General features: G+C 45.8%; 1 non-coding gene across 1 annotated transcript; it reads right to left on the bottom strand.

The window, feature by feature from the left end:
• Positions 1–205: 205 nt before the first annotated feature.
• LOC138781148 (U2 spliceosomal RNA) lies at positions 206–395 on the bottom strand. The gene has a single exon (XR_011361444.1). It is a non-coding gene; the product is annotated as a U2 spliceosomal RNA (small nuclear RNA).
• Positions 396–10,753: the final 10,358 nt, after the last annotated feature.

Genomic DNA, 10,753 nt, shown 5'->3' with positions numbered 1-10,753 from the left:
TGTGTTTTTTTTTTTTTTTTAACAGTGTGCAAATTCCCCGTATGTGCTGTCATTAACAAGAACACTTACATAAGATACCAGTATTATAAATACAAGTTGTCAGACAATCGGTGGCGGATCAGGGAGTGCACCTACAGTATATGCTTTTTGAACATTTTATGTTGAGTGTTACATCTGTGTTCTCAAGTTCAGTTTTTTTCCCCTTTTTTTGTGCACTGAACCTGGAGGCACTGCAATACCAGGTGAATGCCTGGAGATGACAGAACAAGCTCTTTTTTCATCTCCCTGTTCTAAAATCCATTTAATACATGGTCCCCAGAAAGGGGACATATCAGATATTAAACTGATAAGAACAGATACTACACTTGATCTTAGCCAAAAGGCCGAGAAGTGTTACATGTTCAGGTTTATTTGCAGTTATTGAACAGATAATCCAGGAACAGATCATAAACAGAGGACACGTACAACGAAAAGACTGGGATGTTGCCGGATTTGTATTCAGTAACAGCAATTAGAAACCTGAATATGTTAACGAACCCTCAAGGTGGAGAAAGAATAGAGACCTGACCAGTGAGGAGAAAGAAGAAGAAATACCATGACCAACAGCAGACTGAAGACTTTATTCTTAACTTGGAAAAATCAAGTAAACCATTTCTGTTAAAGGTGCAACTAACAATGCTTCCCTTATCCCCTGCCAGTCCCGCACATGTTACGTATGCATGCACAATGCTCTCTGGTTATCACTCTGGAGCCACTTCAGGTGGTTTGTGTTCAGATTTCCAACCATTAACAGTATTTAAAAACTGAATACCTGATAAAATACGAATCCGACTGAATGATGACGGGAGGGTATGGCTGGAGGGTTATGGCAATGAAATACAGTCTAGTAGCTCCAATAAACAATACGGATCTGATAAAAGGTCTTTTTTGGCATCCACTGCTTATTTGTAGCCAGTTTAAGAAGTGAATAATTTGCAGTGATACTGGCGGCTGTCATCTACAATACTGGGGTGGGCACTTCTTCTACCACTGGATGCTGTGTGCTGAAAGACTTCTATTATACTACAGAACTATAGAAACGTTGCACCTTTAAAGAGGTTTTTTTTCAGTTTTTTTCAGAGTTGACTATTTTTAGAAATACATTTATTAAAACGAAAATTATCCTTTTTTTTCCACTTACTCTATTGTAACGACATCAACAAAATTGCAGAGGAGATTCACGGCACTCAAATGCATTGGTATTAAAAGCCTGTAATATTGAACATACAATTTGCTATATATATATATATTTGTGACTATATACTCTAATAGATCAAAAATTAAATAGGACCGGAATATTTATTGAAAGGATAATATTCTATCACCGCCTAAAGTCAGGACATTAAAAAGACTATTACTGGCCACAGTACTCCTCTATAAGCAGCTGCCTCCTTGTGGCGGGAACCTGGAACGGCACTCCATTAAAATAGGAAGATAGATTCTCACATACATATTGCAAAGTCAGACACAGGAAAACAAAAGAATAATAAAATATATACTGTATATATATATATAAATAATCTTAACACAAAAAGAGTGGCAAGAGGTACGATATGGAAGTGTTTCAATGCACACACACAAAAAGCAATTCAGGAAAACTGATAGAACATTCATGTTTCATGCGGACACGTTTATAGGATCTCTTATTTCTGATGGATATTGCCATTAAAATGCTAAAAAAAAATCCAGTTTGTACAGAGTCTAAGTCTCTATAGAGATCGTAGTGCTAAAGTGGTCAAAAAGGTTTCTCTTTCAAATTAACTGGTGTCAGAAAGTTATATAGATTTTTAATTTACTTCTATTTAGAAATCTTCAGCCTTCCAAGTACTTATCAGCTGCTGTATGTCCTGCAGGAAGTGGTGTATTCTTTCCAATCTGGCACAGTGCTCTCTGCTGTAACCTCTGTCCATGTCCGGAACCGTTCAGAGCAGTAGCAAATCCTCATAGAAAAACTCTCCTGTTTTGGACAGTTCCTGATGGACAGAGGTGGCAGCAGAGAGTCAGACTGGAAGAATACACACTTCCTGCAGGGCATACAGCAGCTGATAAGCACTGGAAGGCTGGACATTTTTAAATAGAAGTAAATTGTAAATCTATATAACTTTCTGACACCAGTTGATGTGAAAGAAAAAGCATTTAGTCAAGTTCACCTTTAAGTCACCAGTGATTTTAATAGTTCAGTAGACACTGTACAAAAATGGCAGTTTTCCAGTCATTTTTTTCTCATTACTAATGTTAACCCACTCTCTCTATACATATATATATTTATATATAATTTATTTTTAACTATTTTTTTTTTTTATTCAACCACTCAGTTTTAACTCTCTCTTTGCTACATAGATTCTAACTAAAAAGGCTGTAACAGACAAAGTCATCTTCTGATGATATGCAGGTCCTAAGGGTCAGTGAGGGAGAGGTCACCATCTTACAGCGGATAGGGGTAGGGGCGGAATGCTGTATGTGTGTGTGTATATATGTGGACAGGGAAAGGCATGTTCCTTAGCAGGCACAGTCCTGGTGTGGTGGAGCCTGCTGGTCAGTGAGCTGAGGTCCCTGTTTGGCTCCAGTAACAGCTGGATCAGCTGTATCCAAGCTCTCGGACATCTTTTCACAGATTATGTCCACCAAACGTTCAAATGTCTGCTTCACATTAATGTTGTCTTTAGCGCTGGCTTCAAAGAATTCAAAACCTGCAAAGTAACAATATAGAGTAAGTAGATTTTATCATCCATCTTGCCTCCCTATCCTAACAGGGAACCTCAAAACCAAACTTCTTGATGGACCAGATGGAAAGAATTTTCACAAATGTAAACTATAAAAAGGGTTATAGGTGACACAGACGGTCCCGTCCTAACGGACACAGGCTGTCACGTTACTAATAAATGTTTAATAAATAAAATAATTGATGAGATTATATTGTATTGTATAATAATTTTTTTGTAAATATATTTTTTAAAAGAAGAAGTTTTTTTGACAATACAAGTAATCAGTAAAAACAAAAAGAGACACGAAATCCCTCAATACATTTTCACAAATCTGGACATGAGAGCGCTCAACAAAGTCTTAACTAGGGCTGATGGGTCTTGAAGGGCAAACAATGCCCAGAAGTCCATGAAAGAGAGGTAGCAAGTCGTAACATGCCCAGGCTAAAGAAAAGTCTGAGTCAGGTAGTGTGTCAGTCAGGTAGTTTACCTACGATGCACCTAACATGCAGGATATGGGCTGTCGATCAAACACACGACAAAAATCAACATCATTAAAAGGGTTTTCCAGTGAAAATCTTTTTCTTTCAAATCAACTGATATCAGAAGTTTATATAGATTTGTAATTTACTTCTATTAAAAAATCCCAAGTCTTTCCATACTTATTAGCTACAATATGTCCTGCAGGAATGTAGTTTTATACTCCGTCTGACACAGTGCCCTCTGCTGACATTTCTAGCCGAAACTCTGTCTCGATTTTCTATGAATCCCCATAGAAAACCTCTCCTACTCTGGAAAGTTCCTGTCTCGGCCAGACATGTCAGCAGGGAGCACTGTGTCTGAATAAAAATAAAAACAAGGGAAAAGACAAGGGGAAAAAAAAGGGGGGGGGGTGGGGGTGTCGGGGGGTTTGGTTAAAGAAGAACAGCCGGGGGGGGGAACCTCCCAGCGTCTCGGGATAACAGTTCTTGATGCCGCCAAAAAGTGGCACAGCTAGCCTTTTTGCATGAGTGATAGGTCTGGGAATAGCAAAGCGATTTTTGGGGTAGGCATAATGTCAGATACTGTCACCTGTGTATAGATCTGGAAAAACAGCAATCCAGAACAGCTGCATTACCGGACAGTCCCACCATATGTGAAGCATGGAGCCAACGCCTGAGCCGCACCTCTCATAATTATTCTTTATAAATTATAAATAAATAAAAATCAAGGACAAAAGAACGAAAAATAAAATGCATAACAGTGAAAAACTACTCCTATCCTATCTGTGATAATAGGCACCATCAGTGGTGAACTCCTAAAGTGGTGTCTTACCAAGGTGTTTCTGCCAGCTGCCGTCCCCGCTCTGATGACACAACCCTTTCATCCTCCATGTCACATTTGTTACCGACCAACAGAACTTGAGCATTGTCCCAGGAATAGGTTTTGATCTGAGTTGACCTAGTAAGTGCAATCAACAGGTTAATTTAAAGGTATTAAAGGTAACCTGTCACAGGGGACAATGGCACAGAGCCCGCCCAACCCCAGGGCCGTCTTACCCATTGGGCAAGGTAGGCGGCTGCCCGGGGGCCCTTGCGTCCGAGGGGGCCCCGAAAGTCTTTTTGATCCCGTCAGCGCCGAAATAACAGCAGCCGGAGCCTGTGAGAGATCACTATCAGAGGCCCCATGCTGCTGTTACTTCGGCGCTAGCGGGCCGCGGGAGCGGGATCAGCCAGCATCACTTAGTGCTGTCGTACGTCCAGACGCCATCGTGACGTCATCACCCCACTCTTCATTGGACGGAGGGCCGCAGTGGACGGCCGCACGCTCCGGCCCCGCCTCTCTCCTGTCCACAAGTAGCTGTAGCGTCGTGAGGCTTCTCCCCCGCCGCGCTCCTTTACCTCAGACTGCTGCACGGCCACGGGGTGAGTATTGTAACCCCGGAGGATTACTGTGTGTGTTGGGGGGGGGGGGATGGCGGTCTGCAGGGATAGTGTGTGGGGAATAGTGTTGGCGGCCGGGGGGTGGCAGTGTGTGTGTGTAAGAGGAGGAGGAGGAGGAGGCAATGGGGGTAGTAGTGTGTGTAGGAGGAGGAGGATGGGGGTAATGTGTGTGGAGGAGGAGGATGGGGGTAGTAGTGTGTGTAGGAGAAGGAGGAGGATAGGGGTAATGTGTGTGTGTAGGAGGAGGAGGATGGGGTAGTAGTGTGTGTAGGAGGAGGAGGATGGGGGTAATGTGTGTGTGTAGGAGGAGAAGGATGGGGGTAGTAGTGTGTGTAGGAGGAGGAGGATGGGGGTAATGTGTGTGGAGGAGGAGGATGGGGGTAGTAGTGTGTGTAGGAGGAGGATAGGGGTAATGTGTGTGTGTGTAGGAGGAGGAGGATGGGGGTAGTAGTGTGTGTAGGAGGAGGATGGGGGTAGTGTGTGTAGGAGGAGGAGGATGGGGGTAGTGTGTGTAGGAGGAGGAGGATGGGGGTAGTGTTAGGAGGAGGAGGATTGGGGTAGTGTGTGTAGGAGGATGGGGGTAGTGTGTGTAGGAGGAGGAGGATGGGGGTAATGTGTGTGTGTGTAGGAGGAGAAGGATGGGGGTAGTAGTGTGTGTAGGAGGAGAAGGATGGGGTAGTAGTGGTGTAGGAGGAGGAGGATGGGGGTAGTGTGTGTGGAGGATGGGGGTAGTGCGTGTAGGAGGAGGAGGATGGGGTAGTGCGTGTAGGAGGAGGAGGATGGGGGTAGTGTTAGGAGGAGGAGGATTGGGGTAGTGTAAGGAGGAGGAGGATTGGGTAGTGTGAGGAGGAGGAGGAGGATTGGGGTAGTGTGAGAGGAGGAGGATGGGGGTAGTGTGAGGAGGAGGAGGAGGATTGGGGTAGTGTGAGGAGGAGGAGGATGGGGGTAGTGTGAGGAGGGAGGAGGGGGGATTGGGGTAGTGTGAGGAGGAGGAGGATGGGGGTAGTGTGAGGAGGAGGAGGATGGGGTAGTGTGAGGAGGAGGATGGGGTAGTGTGTGTAGGAGATGGGGGTAGTGTGTGTAGGAGGATGGGGGTAGTGTGTGTAGGAGGAGGAGAATGGGGTAGTGTGTGTAGGAGGAGGAGGATGGGGGTAGTGTGTGTAGGAGGATGGGGGTAGTGTGTGTAGGAGGAGGAGGATGGGGATAGTGTGAGGAGGAAGGAGGAGGATTGGGGTAGTGTGGAGGAGGAGGATGGGGGTAGTGTGTGTAGGAGGAGGATGGGGGTAGTGAAGGAGGGAGGAGGAGGATTGGGGTGTGTGGGAGGAGGAGAGGAGGATTGGGGGTAGTGTGAGGAGGAGGAGGAGGATTGGGGTAGTGTGAGGAGGAGGAGGATGGGGGTAGTGTGAGGAGGAGTAGGAGGAGGATGGGGTAGTGTGTGTAGGAGGATGGGGTAGTGTGTGTAGGAGGAGGAGGATGATGGGGTAGTGTGTGAAGGAGGAGTAGGATGGGGGTAGTGTGTGTGTATGGGTCAGGTGGGGTTGTGTGTGTGTGTGTAGGAGGAGGATGGGGGTAGGGGAGGAGGATAGGGTAGTGTGTGTTTAGGGGGAGGAGGGGGGAAGATGGGGGTAGTGTGTTTTTAGGGGGGCAGATGGGGTAGTGTGTGTAGGAGGAGAAGGATGGGGGTAGTGTGTGTAGGAGGATGGGGGTAGTGTGTGTAGGAGGAGGAGGATGGGGGTAGTGTGTGTAGGAGGATGGGGGGAAGATGGGGGTAGTGTGTTTTTAGAGGGGGCAGATGGGGGTAGTGTGTGTGTGTGTGTGTTGGGGGGTCAGATGGGGTAGTGTGTGTAGGGGGGGTCAGATGGGGGTAGTGTGTGTGTAGGGGGTCAGATGGGGTAGTGTGTGTGTAGGGGGGTCAGAAATAATTGTACTGGCTAGGGGAGGGGTTGCCAAGATGGGGGGGGTTTTGATGGTGGCGGCCGTGGGGGCCCAATTCGCACCTCTGCCCAGGGGCCCATAATGCTGTTAAGATGGCCCTGCCCAACCCCCCACTGCAGCCCCCGATACTTACCCTTTCAGACTAGTCCCATTCCTGGAGCGTCCCGTCCGGACAAAGATATCAGCGCCCGAAGCCGTGCGCGCGTGCCGATGAGATGAGTCAGACGCCCATAGAAAATGACGGGCGGGGCTCCCATCATTCTCTATGGACATCCGACTCATCTCAGATATATTCCTCCTGGGACCGGCTCCAGGAACAGGACTCGTTGGGAAGGGTAAGTATCCGGGAGATGCAACGGGGGGTCGGGCGGGCTCTGTGCCATCGTCCCCGGTGACAGGTTCCCTTTAAGAGACTGTCCTTTATATAGCACCAACATATTCCACAGCAATTCATAGAGCTTGTCATCACTCAAAGTTGTCCTTGTCCCCATTGGGGCTTACAATATAAATTCCAAATTCACCTATTGGTAATGCTTTGGGATATGGAGAAAACCAGAGCACTCAATGCGGATGTTGTCCCTTGTTGGATTTGAAAATTCTCCTGCAAGGCTTCTCCAATGTGCTGATATGTGTTGACACATTCAGTGTCACCTAGATTAAGCCTAGAGGTCTAGATGAAAACTTCAAAATTTCTGGATTATTTTAAAATACAGATAGTAAAATGGAAATTTAGAAAAGCATCCCCAAAGTACTAGAAAAGCATCCCCAAAAACTGTACTTCTGGCTGTTTCCCTGCCCCTATATTCCCCTATCTGCTAAAGAGTAAGGGCCCTATTCCACCGGACGATTATCGTTTGCATAATCGTTAACGATCAACGATCTCAAACGACCGCTATTGCTAAAGACCTGAAAATGTTCACTCATTTCCATGGAACGATAATCGTTACTTATGATCGTATTTGCGATCAATTTTTCTTCGCTATTGTGTTCGTATCTACTGCGAACGACGTGTTATTCAATGCGAACGTTTTGCGAACGAGCAATGATAAAAATAGGTCCAGGTCTTATAAAGTGATCAACGATTTCTCGTTCGGTCGTTAATCGTTAACTGCATTTCAACCGAACGATTATCGTTTAGATTCGAACAATTTAACGATAATCTGAACAATAATCGTCCGGTGGAATGGGGCCCTAAGGGTCCCGTTATACTATACGATGTACCGGCCACGAGATTGGCGCTCGTCTGCAGTGCTTTTAGGCTACAATCACACATAGCAAAAGTGGCGGAATTCTGCGGCGGAGAATGCCGCCATCGTCCCTGTCATAATGAGAGTCTATGGGAGGCTTGCGCGCCTCCTCTCTCGGCACTGAAGAATAAACGTGTTCATTCTTCAGCACGCAGAGAGGAGCCGTGCGAGCCTCCCATAGACTCTCATTATGACAGGGAGGCTGGCGGAATTCTGCCACTTTTGCTACGTGTGAACGTAGTCCTACACAGCACAATTAATCGCGCAGCCAGGTTGTATAGTTCATGCAGCCATGGAAACCAAGAGTACAGATCTGAGTTACCAGATCACACGGCAGTAAAAAAAATACCTTCAGTGCTGCTGTATCTTCAGGGGACACCCTCTCCCCCCGGTGGCCTGAAGATACAGCAGTGGATATACATATCCTATATGTACGTTATATCCTAATTACATATCTGTACTGTCAGTTTCCCTTTGCTATCAGCCACACAGCCCTCTTTTACACAGAAGTTGTGCAGCCAATAGTGATAAATTTTGCTGCAGTCCAAAAGTTGCCGAGGATCATGCGTTTTCCCGGGACAATTATAGGCCAAAGGAGCATTTCTAGGAACACGCCTGGCAATATCCTTTCCTTTGCCCACTTCCCCATGGTCTTTACACTTAATTGCGCTCTGGTGCCAGACTAGGTAGACGCTTGCAAAAAAAAAAAAAAAAAGTCACAACTTCAGTATGTTTTAAAAGCCACAAGTGTAAAATAAATATTGAACTCCAGTGCTTTCCCTCAATTTATATTCATCAGTTGTAAGGCTCTGGATCTGGGGCACCGACAGTCAACATCATTGGGCACAGACAGACCTTATACCAGCACCAGGCAGATTGTCTGTACTCACCAGTCCTGTACAGCATTAAACGATTCTTCATTGGTTATGTCGTACATCAGGATAAAGCCCATAGCCCCCGGTAATAAGCAGTGGTAATTGTTCTGTACCTTTCCTGTCCAGCGGTGTCCTGCAAGACATAGATATTAGAATTAGGTGAGAGAACCTGTATTGTATAATCAGAGAGTATGTCAACAGAGTGGCGAAAAGACAGAATATTAAACGTCTCTCTCATGAAGTTTGCTGACCCAATTGTCATGCAGGGGCTCTTGCAACAGGAAGTTCCGGTAATTATGGATATGGCCAAGCCAGGTCATTTCCGTGCAAAAGTCCTATTCTCATCCAATATGGCTTCTGCACGGAACCAACCCAGCGTGGTCGTATGCAGGGCTGCAGAGTCTATCAATGACCGACTCAGACTCCTTCATAAAAGGGCCAGTCATGATGGGGGTTATTTATCGTATTGTGTGTATCTATTAGTGTATCTGGTGTAAGTAGATCTGGCTTAGCAGCTTCTCCTGTGAAATGTCCTACATGATCCTGGAGCGACTTCTGACTAAATAAGGCAAAGATATAAAGCAGATTCTCCTGTGCGTGCAGTAGATGCAGCTAGTCTCTAGCCTTCATGTCCAGAACAATTCAGAACTAGACTAGATGGAGCAGGTGGTCTTTTCTGCTGACAATATTCTAAGTTTCTAATTGAATATTCACCATACACAAAGAAAAACTGCTACCAATGCCAGATACCTGTGTTATAGAGGTCAGACATAGTGATACAGAGGTTAGCATCCATGCTTCTGAATCATCACCGCCCCACAGGGGCAACCTGCTCGGCAAATCAGTGACTACAGCTGTGTCCAGCCTTAGTCACCGATTGGCATTTTTAGTGGGGCTGTGACATTGCAGGATCAGTATGTACACTACTGTTCAAAAGTTTTGGGTCACATTGAAATGTCCTTATTTTTGAAGGAAAAGCACTGTACTTTTCAATGAAGATAACTTTAAACTAGTCCTAACTTTAAACAAATACACTCTATACATTGCTAATGTGGTAAATGACTATTCTAACTGCAAATGTCTGGTTTTGGTGCAATATCTACATTGGTGTATAGAGGCCCATTTCCAGCAACTATCACTCCAGTGTTCTAATGGTACAATGTGTTTGCTCATTGGCTCAGAAGGCTAATTGATGATTAGAAAACCCTTGTGCAATCATGTTCACACATCTGAAAACAGTCTAGCTCGTTACAGAAGCTACAAAACTGACCTTCCTTTGAGCAGATTGTGTTTCTGGAGCATCACATTTGTGGGGTCAATTAAACGCTCAAAATGGCCAGAAAAAGAGAACTTTCATCTGAAACTCGACAGTCTATTCTTGTTCTTAGAAATGAAGGCTATTCCATGCGAGAAATTGCTAAGAAATTGAAGATTTCCTACAACAGTGTGTACTACTCCCTTCATAGGACAGCACAAACAGGCTCTAACTAGAGTAGAAAAAGAAGTGGGAGGCCGCGTTGCACAACCAAGCAAGAAGATAAGCACATTATAAAGTCTCTAGTTTGAGAAACAGCGCCTCACAGGTCCCCAACTGGCATCTTCATTAAATAGTACCCGCAAAACACCAGTGTCAACATCTACAGGGAAGAGGCGGCTGCGGGATTTTGGGCTTCAGGGCAGTGTGGCAAAGAAAAGCCATATCTGAGACTGGCCGGCCAGAGCATAGCTTGCATACCCTCCACCCCGCTCCGGCTTGCTTCGGGGTTCTCGGTAGGCATGAGCGAACCGGCTGAGGTTCGGGTTTGTATGAACCTGACTATCGGCTTCTGATTCCTGCTGTCTGCGCTGCTCTGCCGCAGCCACTGATATGCTGAACAGGACGTGAAAACGTCGGGAGCCCCCGAAGCAAGCGGTAGCGGGGAGGAGGTAAAGTATGCTCTGGCCGGCTGGGGGCCGCTTTCACGTACATACTCCCAGCGGGATGTAAATCCGCTGCGAGTATTTATCCTCATTGAAAGTAATAGGCATAGGAT

This window comes from Dendropsophus ebraccatus, unplaced genomic scaffold, assembly GCF_027789765.1.
Source record: "Dendropsophus ebraccatus isolate aDenEbr1 unplaced genomic scaffold, aDenEbr1.pat pat_scaffold_947_ctg1, whole genome shotgun sequence".
NCBI classification, from domain to species: Eukaryota; Metazoa; Chordata; class Amphibia; order Anura; family Hylidae; genus Dendropsophus; species Dendropsophus ebraccatus.
Note: the sequence above shows the minus strand (reverse complement) of the source record. Positions and strands in the feature narration are given on the sequence as shown.